A 20288-nucleotide genomic window follows, 5' to 3' on the forward strand; every position below is an offset into this window, starting at 1 on the left:
CTATGGAAAGGTAATACTTCCATATGCAAAAAGGTTTTCAATACACTACACGTAAACCTGTTAATACAATTTTGTGAGACATAGTCTTCACCGTACCTACCTGAGTACATACTAAAGTCTTGAATTATAACCAGAGTCTCCGTAAGAGAGCGTGCCACTTGTGTATAGATCTATACGGGACTGACAATCCCGCACCTAAGTTGTTAGCTACAGCTAGACCGGCAGGTCTGGGGTGACAATTGTCTAACATTCCGACGCCTGAACAACGTCGCAGCAGGCCAACTAGTCTTAGCATGGTTGTAATAACTCACATGGGGTATTAACAATACATTTTCTTTACGGGGCTAACATACATTCAAATGGTTTTATATAATAATAAAACTACATGACACTATTTTCCAGTACAACACTACTTACATTTTTGGTCTTAGGGTTTAAGACTTACAGCTCATTTTTAAAGAAAATATTGGATTTTCTGAAAGCTCATTCTATCATTTTACAAGGAAAAGTTACATATTTTTCTCATACAGAACTCTTATGAACTCACCAACTTAATTGTTAAAACTACTTGTATTCTTAGGAAATCAGTAAATATGTATCTTCTTATTTTGGATACATATGTATTCGGTATTGAATCAAATAATGTTTTGGATACAATGTAATCTTCTTATTTATAATCCTGATGGTTGTATGGCTTTTATCACTATTATTCATCATGTTATGATACTATACATGAAGTCATCCACCCTCAGACGTTTCCGCCATTCTGGTTTGGGGGTGTGACAGATTGGTATCAGAGCATTGTTTATAGTGAACTAAGTATATCAAACCATGTAAGATATACAACTATAAATAGAATGGGGCTAAAACACTCTGACTAAGAAGTATACTTTTAAAATATAATGGTATTTTTATAAAAGTATAAGTACATACATAAATACTAGAACAGTGTCATAACAAGAACCATATAAAAGTATTAAGATAAGTTGGACACTATGATTAAGCCTAGATAGTTATGTAATCATATCTGGGATAAATATGACATGATCAACTATATTTATGCGAGATATGACTAACATGTGTTTGGGAATAGTTGTGGTGGACAACGAATCTAAAACTTACCAATACCCCATACAAAGGAACTCTAAGTATAAAACATAAAGTTTAAAATACTATACGAGTATTTTATGATACTATAGAACCATACACCTAGACTCTTTCTGTGTCACTTATACCCTTGCTCTTGCATAGTCGACATGGCAGGTTTTTATTTGCAGGGAGACCCCTATTTCCCTAACCAGGGGAACGGGGGATGGATAGAGGAGAATCTATAGGAGGATCCTGAAGTACAGATGGAGGAGGATTCTAAGGAGGATTCTGAAGAGCGGATGAAGGATGTTGAGGAGGAGGATGACCGCTCAGACGAGGAGGAGGACTCCGACGCGGAGTCCGATGTCATTAACCCGCCATATGTCGCTCGTGTTCCTGTGCACAGACAGGGTTTCCAGGGGCCCACGCCCCGTTGGGCGGAGGACTTACAGATGTGGAGCCGTCAACAGGGCCAACGCTCTCCTTATGGCATGGAGCGAGGTTTCTACGACTTCAGCCACGGAGGTCCAGCAGACAGGGCTCTCCCTGTCATGATCAATCAGATCACACACCTTAGTGAGCAGGCCAGAGCATCCACTAGCCAGATTTTGGATGTGGGTGCCACCACAGAGGTCACTACCGCCCGATTCCGATGACTGGACGAGGATCACGACCGGACTCGTGGGATCCTCGACGGACTCCAAGAGGATCTCACGACCTCTCGAGATGAGACCAGGGAGTACAGAGAGAGACACACTGCTCTTGAGCAGAGGGTTATCGAGGCCAAGCGCCGAGTGGAAGAGATGCAGTCTTTCATGGCTATATTTCGGGGACCACAGGAGACCACACGCCACGGGTAGAGCTTACACTACTCACATTTTGTTATAGATTAGGTTTTGTGAGTAAGCGTTGGGGCTACTCCTTCTTGTATGTAGCTTTGACCTTACGAATAAGTGATTACACTATTCAAGGGGTCGTTATGTTGTCAATTTTTTTATCTTGATGTATTGTAGACCTTCTTAAAGGTCAATTTTCCCAAAACCATGTACTAATATATGTTATCAATGAAATTGGCATGCATTTTATTTCATTGGGTATTGTTATTAAATTCATAAATAGTTATGCAATTGTTTACTTATTATAGTAGATTTCCATTTATGAATTGCTTACAATTTACAATAACGACGGGACCTAATACATATATAACTGAGACATTCCATTTCGAAAATACCTGACTATTAACCATTATTAAAGACTCACCATCATTCCACCTTTAAACTTTATGGCAGAAAGATGCCACCATGAAGAATTATCAAACGTGTCGTCAACTCCTCAACAACATCACCGCCACCACCTCCACAGATGGACTCTGCAGCCTTCCAAGTCGATGTAGCCGCCGTTGTGGCAGCTGCCATGGCCCAAATCAGTACTAACGGCACAAACGTAAATGGAAATGGTGCCAACAGCTCTAACCATGGCGAAAGCCATGGACACCGAAAAGGATGCTCCTACAAGGATTTCGCGAACTACAAGCCCAAGCCTTTTTATGGCACCGGAGGGGTCATTGCCTTAACTAGGTGGTTCGAAATCTGTTCGTACCCGGAGGAAAACAATGTCAAGTTTGCAGCCTGCACATTTGCTGACAGGTCCCTCTCCTGGTGGAATGGACACGTCAAATCACTAACTCTCTCTGTAGCCAACTCTATGAGTTGGGAGGATCAAAAAATCATGATGCTGGAAGAATATTGCCCGAGGGGCAAAGTTCAGAAGTTAGAACAAGAACTCTGGGCCCTCACAATGTCAGGCAGGTTCAGGGATTTGGCGGTACTATGTCCCAGGATGATCACCCTGGAAAGTAAAAAGGTGGAACGCTATATCTGGGGACTATCCCCCCAAATTCAAGGAATGGTGATAGCTACAAACCCGTCCACATTCGACAGTGCCAAATGCTTGGCATAAAGGCTCATTGATCATGGAATTTTTAAGGGTATTATGACTCCCATCCCCGAACAATCAAAATGGGGAGACAACAAGAGGAAATTCTGGAACAAGAAGAAGGGCCAACGGACACAAGAGCCCTCAAAGAAACAACAAATTGTGGCAGTCCATACCGCTACCGTCCCTGCCACCCCAGCACCAACAAAACAATATCTTGGGAGTCTACCCAAATGCAACAAGTGCAACTTCCACCATAACGGAGCTTGTCGGGAAATGCATTGCAACAGCTATAATAAAAAAGGGCATACTGCCCATTTCTGTAGGGCGTCAGCTCAACAGGCCACCCAAGCCACAAATATCGGGGTGAGACAAACATGCTACGGGTGCGGAGAAACGAGGCATTTCAAGAGGGAGTTCCCAAAAGCCAATAAAAGAAATGCCAAAGGCGTGGGAAGAGTCCAAGCGATGGGACACGAGGAGGCGGTTAAAGACCTTGTGGTAGTTACCGGTACGTTTCTCCTCAATAATACATATACATGCATACTCTTTGATAGTGGTGCAGAGAGGAGTTTCGTGAGTCATAAATTTGAACATTTCCTCAAACAAAAACCTCAAACACTTAACGAAATATTTACCGTAGAAATGGCTAACGGGAAAACAAAAACCACAAATGACATATACATAGGATGCACTCTAACTCTAAACAACCACTCTTTCCAAATCGACCTAATGTCGGTTACCATAAGGAGCTTTGATGTTATCATTGGCATGGATTGGTTAAGTCCTCACCATGCTGAAATCATGTGTTACGAAAAGGCCATTCACCTTAATCTACCGAGTAGCGAAACCCTCATCATCTATGGTGACAAACCCGGTAAAAATCTCCGAATCATCTCCTACATCAAGACTCAAAAGTATCTACGCAAAGAGTACCATGCCTTCTTGGCCTAGGATGTTGATGAGAAACGGGAAGTGAAAGCCATCAAGGATATTCCAGAAGTCTGTGACTTTCCCGATGTGTTCCCAGAATACCTTGCGGGAATACCACCCGTGAGCCAAGTCGAGTTCAGAATCGACTTGATTCCTAGAGCCACCCGCATAGCCAAATCCCCATACCGTTTAGCACCGGCAGAAATGTAGGAATCGCTCAGTCGACTAAACGAACTGTTGAGAAAAGGATTCATCAGACCAAGCTTCTCACCTTGGGGAGCACCGGTCTTATTCGTAAAGAAGAAGGACGGATCATTCCGCATGTGCATTGACTATCGAGAGCTGAACAAACTCACAATCAAGAATCGCTATCCCCTACCTCGAATCGACGACCTTTTCGATCAACTGTAGGGATCGAGCTACTTCTAAAAAATGATCTAAGGTCGGGGTACCATCAGCTGGGAGTCCAGGAGGGGGATATTCCTAAAACGGCATTCAGAACTCGCTACGGACACTACGAGTTTGTGGTGATGCCCTTCGGATTGACTAATGCGCCCGCGGTGTTCATGGACCTAATGAACAGTGTATGCCGACCTTACTTAGATAAATTCATGATAGTATTCATTAATGACATACTAATCTATTCACGAAGTAAGGAAGAACATAGTCAGCACCTACAACAAATCTTGGAGACGTTAAGGGCAGAGAAATTGTATGCGACATTTTCGAAATGCGAATTCTGGATTCGAAGGGTGGACTTCTTGGGACACATGGTCAGCAAGGAAGGGATACACGTGGATCCTTCCAAAATCAAGGCAATTGAAAACTGGGCAGCACTAAGAACACCGAGGGAGATCCGCCAATTTTTGGGTCTTGCTGGCTACTATCGAAGGTTCATACAAAATTTTTCCAAGATCGCAAAACCACTCACTGCCTTGACTCAGAAAGGAGTGACCTTCAAATGGGAAGACAAACAAGAAACTGCCTTCCAAACGCTAAAAAAGCCCTATGCAGTGCTCCAATCTTGTCTCTCCCAGAAGGGACGAAATACTTTTATAACACCCAGTTTTGAAAGTGTTTCGTTGCTCGGGACTGCGGCCCAATTATCATTGCCATAGGGTTTAAGGCCTTGGGAAAGGAAGGATTTGGCCCAGTTCGGAGGTGGGGGTCATGGCATGAGTGACCCAAGTATCCGTTTGTGTCTTCGGAAGCCAAGGGTATGATTGTAAACGGATGTCTCGGTCTTTTATGAGTTTTGGGTTTTACTCGGACGGTTTTAAGGCTTGGGCGTGTTGTTAGGAGCGTAGGGCTTCTCGCCATCTTTTTGTGGATATAAGGTTCGTTGGAAACGGACATCGGATGAGGAATTTATGACACTTTGAAGTTATTGGCAATATTGGTCCCTAATGGAGATAAGTGGCAAGAAAATCCCATGCATGCAAGGTGGCATGCGCGAGAGTACGCCCAGCATAAGTTAGGGTACACCCAACATAGAAGGGATAAGTGGATGCGGGTGTGGGAGGCGTACACCCAACGTACATGAAGTGTACCCAGCGTACGTTCAGAGTCCCCAAACCCTAACTTTTAGGGTTGAGCACTATATAAAAAACATAAAGTCCTTCAGACCAGCCTCCCTCTCACCCTTAGAACAGCTCCCACGAAACCATCCATAGTTTGTGTGTTTGTGTTCTTGGAAGGCCTTTTGGAGAGCATTTTGGTGTTTTGATCCATTCCTCAAGGAAATGAAGGGCAAGCAAGGTGTTGGTGCAAAGGAGAAGTTGTAGATCTGGGATTGTTGCTTCATTTCAGACCTTTTCAAGGTATAAAGTTCTAATCTTGGTGGTTATTCTCTTGGATCTCTTTTAGGATTGGGTTTATGGACTCTTTTGGTCCCATGGATGAAGTCCCTTGTGTCCATGTCATTTTTGGAACTTAGAATTGCCATTCTTAGTGTTATTTGGGTCATTGGATCATAAAGTTGTCATCTTTGGGATTAAAATCCTTTCATGCTTTAGTTATGGCCATTTTCATGGAAGTAGATTGCTATACTTTGAGTTTGGGTTCATTTGGGTCATGTAAAGTCACCAAGTCAGTGACTTTATGGATTAAGACGTTGAAGAAGACTTGGATCTGTGATATTAGCCTCTGGAATAAAGTATTAAGTGCTTAATGGTATAAATGGATTAACATAGCAGTACGTTGGGCGTACAAGCATGTACACGCAGCGTACATGCCATAAAGATTGTACGCTTAGCGTACATAGGAGTACGCCCCGTGTACTCAGTGGATTTGGGCTTTGCATTGTTTGGGCCTCAGTTTGGGCCATTTCCATGGGCTGGTATCTTGGGCCTTAGTGGGCCATCTGGAATTAAACATTTGGACTAGAAAAGCATTATTGGGCCTTAGGTTGAGGCCCTTATGAAGGGATTGGGCCTTGTTGGAGTGTTTATCTATTTGGGCCAAGAGTTGAGTAGAGTTCATTTTGGGACAAGAGTATGTGAGGGGTACAATGGTGTTTTACCCCAGTGATGACTTATGGTTAAGTTATAAGAATCCCAAAATTAACTAGTTTATGTGATGATTAGTGGCTCGGGGAGTCGAGAGATCAGCAGTTCGGGGATCTACCAGCTAGCAGTCAGAGGATTATCCGTGAGATCCAGCTTTGCGAGGTGAGTTTCCTTCTGTTTGAATGGGTCGAAGGCACCAATGCCGGCCCGTATTTATGCTATGTGTTTCAGGGTTACGATCCGATGTCGAGCAGTGCCCGAGGAATGTTGGTATGCTTAATGTCTTCGTGATTCTTGCATGTGTATGTATCTATATGATTTCCGGATTATGGTCTGATGTTGGGCAATGCCCGAGGAATGTCTGTATGATTTCCAGATTACGCTCCGATGTCGGGCGGGGCCCTAGGAATGTTTATATGTATGATTTCGAACTACGGTTCAATGTCAGGTGGTACCCAATAAATATATGCATGTTTAGTTATACTTGTTGTCTTTGTAATACTTGTATGTGCCTGGTAAGGAGGTGAGTGTGGGCGGGGTCCCGTATCTCATCACTAGTTGAGTGTGGACTGGGTTCCATATCTCATCATTAGCAGAGTATGGGCGGGGCCCATGATTGGCGAGACCTTAGGATTGGAACATATAGTACTGTGTATGATTCTCTATGTGCTAGCATAATTAAATGTTACTGTTTATATGTGTATAGCGCGCGAGGCCCAGTGACAGGCGGGGCGTGGGAGAAACAGATTTGTATACCGAGCGGTGCTCAATGCCAGGCGGGGCCTGATGTCGGACATTATCCGATGCCGAGGGGGTCCCAATGAAGGGGCGGGGGCCCAGTATATGTGATTAGGTGTATGGTATGTGGTAGTATGGGGAACTCACTAAGCTTCGTGCTTACGGTTTTCAGTTTTGGTTTCAGGTACTTCCAGTTGCAAAGAGAAGAGCTCGGGATGACTGCATTGCACACACCATGATGTTTAGCCTGGGATGTTTACTCTGATGTTTTGATTTGGAAACTCGGATGATAATTTTTTGAAATACTTTGACTCGTGTTTTGATTGAATGGTTTGATAACTATGGTTTTATTTAATGGTTTAAAATGAAATTTTTGGTCATGAATTTTTGGGATGTTACAAGTTGGTATCAGAGCCTTGGTTTGAGGGATTCGGGCACACTCTCGGGTGTGTCTGAACTCAAACTGAGGACTCGGTATGAAAATTTTCAAAAGAAAATCATTTTTATAAACATGATTTTGGGAAGAGAAAAGGGTGTGGTGCATGCAATCATCCGAGCTCAAGTAAGTTATCCCAAATTACGCAAACACGATTATGTTATGATATGAATTGTGAATATGTGAAACGCATGCTAGATTAGATCTAAGAATCTAGGAGAGATGCCTTTGTATGCTTATATGAGCTTGTAGATTTGCATGCTAAAATTGATCAGCCAATGGTCGGATAACCTGTTTAGGTTATGCCTAATTGTATGAGCCTTCGAATTGCATGCTAGTACAGATTCTTGATTAGAGGATAGAATGGTTTGATTGGAGTATGTTGGTTAGATTTTCCATTATCTGAATGTTGTTTGCTTTGTGCTTTGTGGGACTCTTAGCAGTGTGAGCTAGCTACTAAGTGAATATGCTAAGTCACATGGGGCACAGGCCGGATAATCTCAGAGTGATGGACTTAACCCTATTGCACATCTCTTGTCTGAGTCCAACCGTTCGACGGATGAGTCTTTTACTCGAAGGATTATCTGATCTCTGTTGCATGTGGCTATATTCTGGCTATATTCATGAGGTAGCTAGTTGACATTGATGGGAAATCCTTCAACAGCTGAGGACTGGGTGGGTTCGGGAACATAGGAGAGCCTAGGATATGTTGCAATGGGTTGGTAGTATGGTTCAGTGAGTACTGGCATAATGGTTTGAAGAAGTGACTTAGAGGATTCAGGAGGATTGCTGAGGAACGTATGGATAGGTGTGGAAGGTAGTATTGGGCCCGTACTACTAAAAGCACAGGATCCATACTCGAATCGGTGAGAGTCTTGGAGAATCTAAGAAGCTTCTGAGAGGTGGATTCTTGGGTATAATCAGATTTTTGGCTTGAGTTTGGAGTTGAGATCTCAAGGAGGTGGTTCAAGTTATGGTTCTAGTTCGGTTTTCGACTCAGGTCTAGGTACTGAGCCGATCAGCTAGCAGACGCTGGAGTTCATCTCGTCGGAGATTACCCGCGGTATTTTAGAGCAGACTCCTGTGATCTTTGGTTCAGTCAAGGAGAGGATTTTGCACTACTAGAAAAACACCCTTTAATGACACGCGAACAATGACACACACTGATTTACGATACACATTTTTTGTGTGTCCTAAAAATAATGTCAACCTTCCAAATTTTAAAGGATAGAGGACACGTATTTTTGTGTGCCCTAAAATTATTGTCCAACAAAAAAGATTTCAAAAACACGGAGGGCACTTATTTTAAGTGTGTGTCCTCCATAAGTTTCATTTTATATTTTTTTTACTCAAAACGCGCGTTCCGGGGGAAATGAAATCTTCTAAAATTCCAAAATTTTGAAGTACCCCGCTTCAAGATCTCCTTCATTCTCTTCTTCTCTTCTCTCTGCAAACCCTAAGCATGATGCCAGCTCTCCTATACACCTCCGACAACTCATAACTCGAAACCATAATCTCCCACCTCATGTCTGCCACCAACAACCAGTGTTCACAATCCGAAACCCTATTCAACATATGCAACATATGCCGACTCTCGAACGAATTCTCTCAGTGCTCTCTGGCCTCTGCAATAATCGACAATCTCACATCGCCTCCCCTTTCCAACAACATTAGGTCCAGTGACCTTAAGCTTACTTCTTCTATTGCTCAAATTTACAAGCCCTATGTCTTATTAAGGTATGTTTTTCTTGATTCTCACTTCCCAATGTTTTCGTTCTTCTATTAGAACCCTAGCTTGCTAAATCTCTTTTTCTTTCGGGCTTAATTTCTCTCTATTTCATTTACAATCGAAGGAACAAACTTCCAATTTTTGGTGAAATAATCGACTAGGGTTAATTAGGAACAAAGACACATGGAAACGGGAAAGGGGATGAACAAGAAACAAACATTATGTTTGAGGTGCGACCACCATAGATTTAACCTGCAGAAGAATCGTTGATTGTTGTTTCTCTTAATGTAAGTGTATATTTAAATCACATTCTAAATAAACTACCAATCGTCAGTTTTATGCTTAAACTTGACTCTTATTTGTAGCTAACAAGTGTTTCTTGTATTTTGCAGTTACTGTGCAGATAATCCAGGTCTTTTCAAGAATGCAGACACTGCTTACATTCTTGCATATGCAATTATAATGTCAAACAATGATGCTCATAATCCAATGGTGTTTCCTAAAATAACAAAAGCGGAGTTTGTGCGAATGAATGCCACAAATGACCCTGAAGAATCTGCACCAACAGATCTTCTGGAAGAAATTTATGATTCCATTGTTCAAGAAGAAATAAAAATGAAAGATGATAACATTGGGAAAAGCAGCAAATAGCCAAAAGTTGAGGAAAGAGCGGACATAATCGGTATTCTTAAAAGTACTTCATCTATTCAAATTTTAGATTTTATTTTCAACATGACCCGTATTCGTATGGTAAATAGTAAAAATACTTCATCTATTCAAATTTTAGATTTTATTTTCAGTTTTTAATGATTGGAAAATATTGTATTTGTTCAGGTATGGGCTAGAATATGGTCTGTTTTGGCTAATCATTTTATTGCTGCCGGAAGCCATCATGATGAGAAGATAGCAATGTGTGTTATAGATTCTCTAAGATAAGTTGGGATGAAGTATCTGGAACGTGCAGAGCTTGCTAATTTCACATTCCAGAATGACATCTTGAAACCGTTTGTTGTTTTGATGTGAAATAGATGGAGTGAAATAATCCAAAGATTAATCGTGGATTGTGTTGTTCAGATGATAAAATCAAAAGTTGAAAGCATTATATTTGGTTGGAGAAGTGTTTTCATGATTTTCACAACTGCTTCAGATGATGATCTGGAACCAATTGTCAAAAGTGCTTTTGAGAATGTAGAATAAGGTATTCAACTTATTAATATGATAACATCTTTATTTTTTAAGAAGGTTTTCATGTCTAACAGAAAAGAAAAACAAAAACTTGTAGTTATACTTGAACACTTTGATCAAGTTGTTGGTGACTGTTTTATGGATTGTGTCAACTGTCTAATTAGTTTTGCCAACAATAAAACTTATCATCGCATCAGTTTGAAAGCCATTGCACTTCTCCGTATATGTGAAGATAGACTTGTAGAGGTTTGTTTTTTTGTTTTTTTATTTATTTTAATCATCCACTTACTTAAATTATTGTTCAGGGTCTGGTGCCAGGTGGCAGCTTGAAACCGATTGGTGATAATGCAGATGCAACTAGTTGTCACACCCCCGAACCAGACGGCGGAAACGTCCGGGGGCTTGGTGTGACTTTCGACATTGTAGTATCATTACAGAGTATATAATTTAAACATAACATCATCATCATCACACATGTAATATAACAACATTCATTGTTTACATTAAGTATTGTATTTGAATATTATATGCGAAAATAGTCAGAGCATGATCTAACAAAATATAACAAAATATCCATTAGTTTGTTTCGTTCATCCTGCTTCAACGGTTTCCTGAGAATACAAGTTAATTTAAAAAAAGGTCAACATAAAAATGTTGGTGAGTTCATAAGCACGTTTGTGAAAATGATTTGTATAACTTTGAAACCACCAGAAAATCCTATATTTTCTGAAAACTGTTTAGTATGTTCGTGTCAGATCTTGTATTAATGCATGTATGTTATTGTTTATTTGACTAAAAGGGTAAAGAGAATGTAGAGAGAATGTAAAGAGCATGTATAGAGAATGTTCCCAGACAACCCGATGTTGTCTGTAAAAGAGAAAGCTGTCATACCAACCCCCGAGGTTGAGTACCAGTACGAGTATGTTTCTGAGTAATCCAAAAGAAAAGAGAATGGTCTTTCGTAAACTTCATAACATTAATTCCTCTAAGTGAGCCATCATAACCATACTAAATAATGACAATTTCGCCTGTCTTGGTGTTGTTGGACGCCGGTTTTGATTATAAGGTTTTCGTCACCCTAGACTGAGTTAGTCTAACTGTAGCGAACAGCTCAGGTGTGGGGTGTCATCCCCGTATAGATCTATACATAAATCTCCGCTCTCCCTCCAAGAGACTCTGGTTATAACTACAGGCTACGATCGAACACTTAATAGGTGTCAACCGATAAAACTCACTAGATCCTTAATCGAATTTATGCGAAGAAAGGTATAATCTCGTTCCAGGCCCAATGAACCATGTAAGTGAACCACTAAGGCATCGCTAAACATGTAAATCATTTCAAGGCCCAATTGGAATGAGATTATATAACATGGGCCCGAAATATATATGAAAGGACAACTAAGGCCCATTTCACATGTAAGGTATTTACAGACCCAAATAGCACACAAATAGTATCCAAGGCCCAATAACCTAGAAAATGATCAATTTAATCCGTTTGTTAGTTTATCGTTGGTTTTGGTTCAAGTATTCACTAAAATAGCATAAAAACCCACTTTTTGTAAATATGACGTTCTTGGCCCGATAAGCCAAAAATTTACAATTAAGGACCAATTTTTGTAAGAATAACACTTTAGTCTCCATTTTGTTCAAAACTTGTGTTGATGACTAGTTTGTGGTAAAAATAACATTTTAAAGCCATTTTGTCAAAAATATCATTTTTGGCTTGATTTTTGTGAAAACACACATTTTTCTGGTTTTGGGCTTTTCTGACCTAATTGTTGGAAAATTTGTAGAAAAATCATCGTAAGTCGAAATTTGGATCCGTAAATTCTGGAAGTTTGGAAATTTTGTTTACTTGGTTCAAAATGTTTCTCATAATTTTTAATGGCTTCTAACAAGTGTGAAATTGCTCACCTTCACAGGATGGTCCGAAATTATTTCAAATCTGATAGGCAGTTTTGTAAAATTCGCCAAAAATTGTAGAAAAATCGTATGAAAACGTGAGAGTAGTCATTTTAAAGGTATAAACCTGAACGTTTTGCATGTAAAACAGTTTTGAAAAATATTATCATTTAGGTGGTCAAAACAGTTCTAGATTGGACCAAAACTTTTCTGTGAAGGGTTGATTTTTTAGTTTAGTTTATAGATCTTGGAACACAACACTCATTTTTACTATTTTAAGTGTATAAATCCCAGATCTCCTAGTTTACATGTATTATATGTGATAAAACATACTTTTCTCAAGGTTTTCATGTAGATCCAAGTGATAAAGTTAATATTCTTAACATATTTTTAGATTTATGAAGTAAATAACACATAACCACCAAATAAATCATGAAAAACACACATATTCATGCATACACACATAGATCTACACAACACAACTTGTATTCTCCCCCAAAACAAAGTAAAAATCGAAAATAGGGGGTATAAACTCACCTTGTTTGAAGATTTCGGTTTTTGATGAAGAAATGAAGAGATCTCGGCCCTAGATGTGTTTTGAGATGATTTCCGGGCTCTAAGGTGTTCTAAGAGCATAGATCATAAAATAAGGTGGGTTAAGATGAGATTTAAGGTGTATCTTGAAGTTAAGACCATGGAGTCCAACCAAAAGCTTACCAAATGTGATGAACTTTGAAGATGAGTCCTTGATGTGCTCTTGATATTCTTGAAAATTAGGAGGATGGAAGGGGGAAATTCTTCATATTAGAGAGGAGGATGAGAGAAAATTCTTGAGTTTTGAAGATGAAAATGATGGTGGTGATGGAGGCCCTAATGGCCGAGAGCAATAAGAAGGGAGAGAAGAAAGGATTTTTGCATGTTGGGTAATGAACTTGATGGATGTTTGTGATTTTCTTGATGCATGTTAAATAATTGTGTGTTGTCATGAATCTAAACCATCCTACTTCTATTTCTTTTCTCTTTTTTTTTTGTATCTTGGGCCGAGAATGGGCCACATGGAGTGGATGAAAAAAAATGATTTTGTGCTCAAATCCTTGGCTTTGATCGGATTTTATAGGCCCACTACTATTTTTAGGCCCATTAGGGTAAAAGAATGGAGTTCATGATCCATTAAGGCTATTGGAATTTTTGTGGCCCAAAATGTTGAGTTTTGTGAATGTGGGTCCATTTAGAGCCCATTTAAGGGTCCTAGGCCCAAAATAGTCGGTTTGGATACTTATTGGCCCATTAGGCCCAATAAGAATGTCCTAGACCATAATAGCCTTGAACCGGAATATTTAGAGTTTCAAACTCTTTGTTGAACATGAGAGATGTATTTGAATGAGCATAGAGTATGATATTCGCTTAGAGTACATGTCTTACAATAGATGATGTTTTCATGAGAATAAAATTTCCTAGCTAAAATTGCTAGTTGTGACACTAGTGATATAACAGAGAATTATTGTGTTATGATCCCACATCGGCCGAAAGTACTATAAGTTGGTGGCTTATAAGTCTAGGTGTCCCCTCCTCCTACAAGATGGCTTTTGGGAGTGAGTTCTACACTTGGGCTTATGGCATGATACGTGCCTAGTATGGGATGGGTTTGTATCAATTGGTATCAGAGCCGTCCCCATCTTTCGAGGTGTCAACACTTGGAGTGGTGGCCTACGGAGTGGTGGCTTGGACCCAAAAAAGAGGGGTGCCAACCGTGACCAACGTAGCCGTGACCAACAATGACTCAGAGTGGTGGCTTGGACCAAAAGGGGGTGCCAACCGTGAGCAACGAAGATGTTGGCTCTTCAAAGCGTGGGGTATTGTTATGATCCCACATCGGCCGAAAGTACTATAAGTTGGTGGCTTAAAAGTCTAGGTGCCCCCTCCTCCTACAATCTGGCTTTTGGGAGTGAGTTCTACACTTGAGCTTATGGCATGATACAGACCTAGTATGGGGTGGGTTCGTATCAACTGGTATCAGAGCCGTCCCCATCTTTCGAGGTGCCAACACTTGGAGTGGTGGCCTACGGAGTGGTGGCTTGGACCCAAAAAAGAGGGGTGCCAACCGTGACCAACGTAGCCGTGACCAACAATGACTCGGAGTGGTGTCTTAAACCAAAAGGGGGTGCCAACCGTGACCAACAAGGACGTTGGCTCTTCAAAGCGGGGGGTATTGTTGTGATCCCACATCGGCCGAAAATACTATAAGTTGGTGGCTTATAAGTCTAGGTGTCCCCTCCTCCTACAAGCTGCTGGCTTTTGGGAGTGAGTTCTACACTTGGGCTTATGGCATGATATGTGCCTAGTATGGGATGGGTTCGTATCATATTGGTTCCCAATGTAGGCTGAATTGTCTGATTTGACATCTAACCCGAGACCTAAAGTTAGTAACTGTGCACTAGAGGTATTGTTTGAGTTGTTATGCAACATTTTCAATACTTTTTACAAGGTATGTAGAAAGCTATGTTTTTTTATTTACTTTAATTTCATAAAACTTTATACTTTTTTTATTTATAAAATATGTGTGTTACTGTTTCAGGAGGTATGTTTTATGCTACCCCCACTGTTTAATTTGCTGTTAGATTGTGCCGAGAGAATAGATCGGTCAGTGTCCTTGATCTCCCTTGTTGCATTGGTTCATCTTATAGAAGTTGGAGGACACCAGGATTACTAATCATCCCCTGTGTCGCAGCACAAAAAAACCAGGTTCACATTTATTGATCTTTTATGGGCTTATAGTCATGATAGTTTGTCCTTTAAGCCTTTAAATTCAGAAACAACTTGTTCAAATATGGGGATTTGATTCTATACATGACTTACATGGCTTGTTTGGTTTCCCCTTGTTTTTTTAGTTTGCAATTGTACACACATATAGCTATACATACATGCATATGTATACATACATATATAGATAGAAATACATGTATGTATGCATATAGACACATGTATGTATGCATCTATGTATGTGTACAGATAAAATCTATACCTCATATGGGTTTCTTTTCAGTTTTGCATTAATTCTTTTAGCAATGGCGTATATCAACTTCCATTAACTGAGCTATAATTGATCCTCTCTTTGAAGTTGTTGTTGAACCACTGATTGAAGTTGACATGGAAATTTATAGATTTAGTTTTAATCTTCATGCTTCAAACTTTATGCAATGTGGGAATTGTTTTTCTTAAATTTTTTAATAAAAAAATAATAGAAAACTGATTATATTATATTTATGAAATATAGTGTCGCACGTAAAAAAATAAAAAAAATAAAATAAAAGTTAATATCGTTTTACAGTAACCAACTATCTCAAATATATTCCAAAATCTATAATCAAAGAGCCATTGGAAAAAAAAAACTTTGATAGCTCATATACTTTTTTTTTCAAAAAACTAGTCACAAAACACCACATTGCAATAAGCTCAAAAAAAACAAGTCAGTTTTTACGCATGAAACAGATCCTAAACCACAATAAGCATAAACCATTTTGTACAATCTAAACACTCAAAGTAACTTATTAGCAGTACCAACTGCAATGAGCTATCACTTTAAATAAGCAAATTCCAAACACTCCCTTACTAGATAAAATCATGTCCACTTTAAATAAGCTAATTTTTTTTTTAACACGCTACAGGGAGAGTTAACTTATGGGAAGATTGGGGAATGACGTTTTGACAAAAGCTCATATCTTCGTGACCCTCCACCCAGAATCCTCCCTTTACCTCCTCCAGGAGTTCCTCAAAGTGTCGTATGTCTTCTAAAAACTGGTTTTGTTAATAATATATATTTTTTTTTCAGCATCCTCTGGTGATGCCATATAATTCACATATGTTTGTATAATACTCAATTTTTTTCAGGATCCTCTGGTGATGTCATATACAAAGAATTGTGGCATGCCTGTGCTGGCCCCCTTGTCAATGTCCCTCGTGATGGAGAACGTGTTTGTTACTTCCCTCAAGGCCACATGGAACAGGTTTGTTATTCAATTTCCTTTCAAGACCTTATTTTCTACCTTTCATGTGAATCTTTTCTTTTTAATTCAAGACCACATGCAATGACACAAAATTTTGGTTATTCTTACAGCTTGAGGCTTCCATGCATCAAGGATTAGACCAGCAGCTCCCATCATTTAACTTACCTGCCAAAATACTATGTAAAGTGATGAATGTTCACCTTCGAATAAGTTAGTGAGGGTAGTTTAGTCTTTTTTAGAGATTAATGGATATTTAAGTAATTTAGTTCTGGATTCATTTTTTTTGGCTGAACAAGAAATAGATGAAGTTTATGCACAAATAACACTCTTGCCTGACACAAATGGTTGTATATGGCCTGTAACTCGGGTAGGTTGAACACAAAGCACAGCTACATCAGCAACCTATAATTTCATTAAAATGTTAAATAAATTAAAAATTAAATTGAGTTTTAAGTTTTTTTAATTAAGTATATAATAGTATAATACTAACTTGATATATATGTTAGTGAGAAATGAGAATGTAGTATTGTAATATTATAATACCGTTGTCGAGTTCGATTCATCAAGTAAGAATATTAAATATTCAATATTTTCTTTTTTCTTTTTTCTTTTTTTAATTTTAATTTTTTTTAATTCAATTCAACATCTGCTGAAACAAAGTGGAGAAGCTCCAACAAAGACACTTCCTCTCCAGATCTCTACTCAAGGTCATTTTTTTAAAAATTCTTTATTTTCACTTAAATTAAAATCTTAATTAAACAAAATATTTATAGATTTATGAGTGCTTTATATAACTTGCTTGATGGGTCAGCTGATAATGCAAAATTTGAAGACGATTGTCGTGCAATTTTAGAGAATCAATCTTATGTGTTATTCACTTTGAATAAATTAATTTATAAACTTGTCAAACAGGTAATCTTACATGTTATTCACTTTGGATAAATCAATCTGTTATTCAATTTGGATAAATTAATTTATAAACTTGTCAAACAGGTAATCTTACATGTTATTCACTTTGGATAAATCAATCTTACGCACATGTGCTTCTTCATGATGAAAACATCTACAGATTTCAATGTGTAGTCTTTTTCTTTTCTTTACTTTATTATAAAATATTGGAAATAAGATTTTTTTTATTTGCAGTTGACCGGTCCCACGTCTCGTTTGACTGTTCAATTGATGGATGATGGAAATGAAAAGCCTGAAGTGGTTGTTGTTTCTGTGGATCCTAATTTTGCATCTTATCTTTATAAAGATTTTCTTTCTGTTGTTCCTACAAAAAAAACAATCTGGCATCTTAATGAACAGGTATGTGTGAATATAGTTTTATGTGAGAAATAACAATCTGGCATCTTTCTGTTGTCTCGGGCCTTTTGCTTTTAGAACTTCATATGTGAAACTACTAAGGTCCGTGAAGAGGGAAACACTGAAGCTGATTGAGACTTTTCTTGATAAAGCTGAAGATCAAGTATGTATGTTGTTTTCTGTTTGACTTTCTTGCACTTCTGTGGTATGACTTTTCTTGATTCCATTGTAGGTACAAGGGTGCTATGATTGATGATGCCCTACGTATATTTGAAGCTGTTTTCCAGTGCACACTAGAGGTTAAAATATTTCGCTTCACGGGCCTTTCTTAATCTTATAACATATATCAAGTGTTTATAATACTACTGTGTACGTGTACGTGTTCTTGTGCTGCTATTGTGGATTCGGGAACATCCTTGCTTACTGGTCCAACTGTATGTATCTCACATGAAGCTTCTGTTAGAACTATTAATCGCTGTATGTATCTCACATGAAGCTTCTGTTAGAACTATTAATCGCAGGGATTTCAAGTTTTTCATATTTCTTTTCTAATTAGTTTGTAAATTTCTGTTACAACTTCTATTGATTTGTTTTATCTTTCCGTGAAACGATTATTTGTATGACATTAAATTTTATGCAATGGATTGTATTTTTTGTATATGATATTTTATTTTCTATTATGAGATATTACATGCAAACTTAATTTGAAAATTAGTAAATCTATAAATAATATTTTTTTAAAAACATTTAAGATTACGATACGCAAACATGTGTGTCATCTTCATTTATGACATGACCTTTCTTGACAGGGGCTTTAATGATACGCAATGCGAGTCGTAAATGCGTGTCGTAAGGTTACGACACCCAAATGTGTGTCGTCTTCCTTTATGACAGGGTCTTCCTTGATACGCAATGCGTGTCGTAAATGAGCGTCGTAAATGCGTGTTGTAAATAGACGACGCGCAAAAGCGTGTCGTCTTTCATTATGACAAGGCCTTCCTTGACACGCATTTGCGTGTCGTCTGAGCGTTTTACAACACGCATTGCGTTTCGTAAAAGGTTGTTTTTATTGTAATGTTGGAGGTATTGGATAGTCGTCTCGGGGCCTTTCGGGCCGAGATTGTAGCAGGGTAGTTGGGGGCTCATCCGGAGCCCGAAGCTTGTGGATCTCTGGGATCCTTCTGGGGGGAGGATCCTATTGTTAGCTTTTGTCGTTTGGGATCGGAGGTGAGTTGTGCACCAGGTCTTCAGGAGATTCAACTTCAGGATTGGATTGCCATAGAGGTTTCGCGGGCCCTCCGCGAGGAGTTACCCAATATCATTGGGCGTGTCACCGATAGAGCGGTTGTCGGGATCGAAAGGCGGCCTCAGCTATTCAGGCGGTTGATGAGGTGGTCAGGGTGACCCAAAAGCGGGAGAATGGTTTAGATAGTCAGCTGAGGAAGAGGAAGCGGACTTCCTGTCTGACTCGACAATATGGGCATTTGGACACTGCCGTAGCTGGTGTCAGAGACCAGAGGGGTCGAGATGGTCGCACGAAGGAAAAAGGGGACACGAGAGGATGTGCGCAGCAAGTCTAAGTGCGGAAGGTACGGATGGAAGGGTGACAAAGCATATTAGAAGTAGAGTTATGTCATCGTTGTCATCAGCCTGGTCATGTCAGGGTGAATTTCCCCCACTCAGCGGTTGGGGCGGCTCCGGTTTCATCGCAGGCTTCGGCAGGAAGGAGGATTTGAGGTTTCTTCAGATGAGGTTACGAGTATGTATCTTTTTCTCTTTTTGGTTCTATCTGTATTTTGTGGTTGTCTTGCATCGGTATGAGTAAGTGTATCTTGGAGTTATATTTTCTGCTTATGTTCAAGTTGTATTCCATCTACATACCATGAATCTTAAAGCAGTAGTTCAAGGTAGTCTCCTTATATAGTGGGTTCCCAGGATGTGGTAGCTGTAGCAAGTGTGATTGAAACTCGGGAGATGTTCCGTTAGGATTCAAGAGTTGTACTGCTTTAGTGTTGGTTAGTTTTGGAACACTAACAGTGCTAAGCGTTGGTTTCCAGCATATTGATCATTGGATGGTAAGAAGGATTGGGAATCCTTCCAGTCTTGTGTGTTATAAGATGTTAGTTGAATCAAAGTGGGGGAGAATCGTTCAGGTATCCAGGAACAGAAGTAGATGCAAAACTAGGATGAGTTCGCATTCCCGTTGGGGAGGAAGACGGCCCAAGTGGCTGTTTGGGTCGAGGAGTGTGTGAGTTGGGAGTTTGGGAAACTTCCCAACATTGGGTTCGCATCTTCTTGGTGTTTGATAGCTGGTGTTGGGGAAATCAGGTTGGAAATTTCCGTCAGGACGCGAGTTCAGTCAGGATGCTAGACTGCGTGAGTGCTCGACATTGGACGTGCTCAGATTGGTAATCAGCGGTAAGACCATGGTCAGTGGTTGAGTTAGCATGGGAAGTGTTGTAAGACTATGGGATAGCCATAGCATTCACCAGCAGCCCGATAGCATGGAAAGTATAGTACGACTG

General features: G+C 39.6%; 2 long non-coding RNA genes across 2 annotated transcripts; both read left to right on the plus strand.

Annotated features, from left to right (window-relative positions):
• The first annotated feature begins 16182 nt into the window (after positions 1-16182).
• LOC145162851 (uncharacterized) lies at positions 16183-16672 on the plus strand. Its single transcript, XR_013739382.1, has 3 exons — positions 16183-16233; positions 16343-16458; positions 16569-16672. It is a non-coding gene; the product is annotated as an uncharacterized LOC145162851 (long non-coding RNA).
• An 819-nt stretch (positions 16673-17491) lies between these two features.
• On the plus strand, positions 17492-18388 carry LOC145162193 (uncharacterized). The gene is made up of 3 exons (XR_013738950.1): positions 17492-17537; positions 17602-17926; positions 17996-18388. It is a non-coding gene; the product is annotated as an uncharacterized LOC145162193 (long non-coding RNA).
• The last annotated feature ends 1900 nt before the right edge of the window (positions 18389-20288 follow it).

The sequence above is a fragment of the Lactuca virosa genome, chromosome 3 (assembly GCF_052849685.1).
Source record: "Lactuca virosa cultivar CGN04683 chromosome 3, Lactuca_virosa_CGN04683_v6, whole genome shotgun sequence".
NCBI classification, from domain to species: Eukaryota; Viridiplantae; Streptophyta; class Magnoliopsida; order Asterales; family Asteraceae; genus Lactuca; species Lactuca virosa.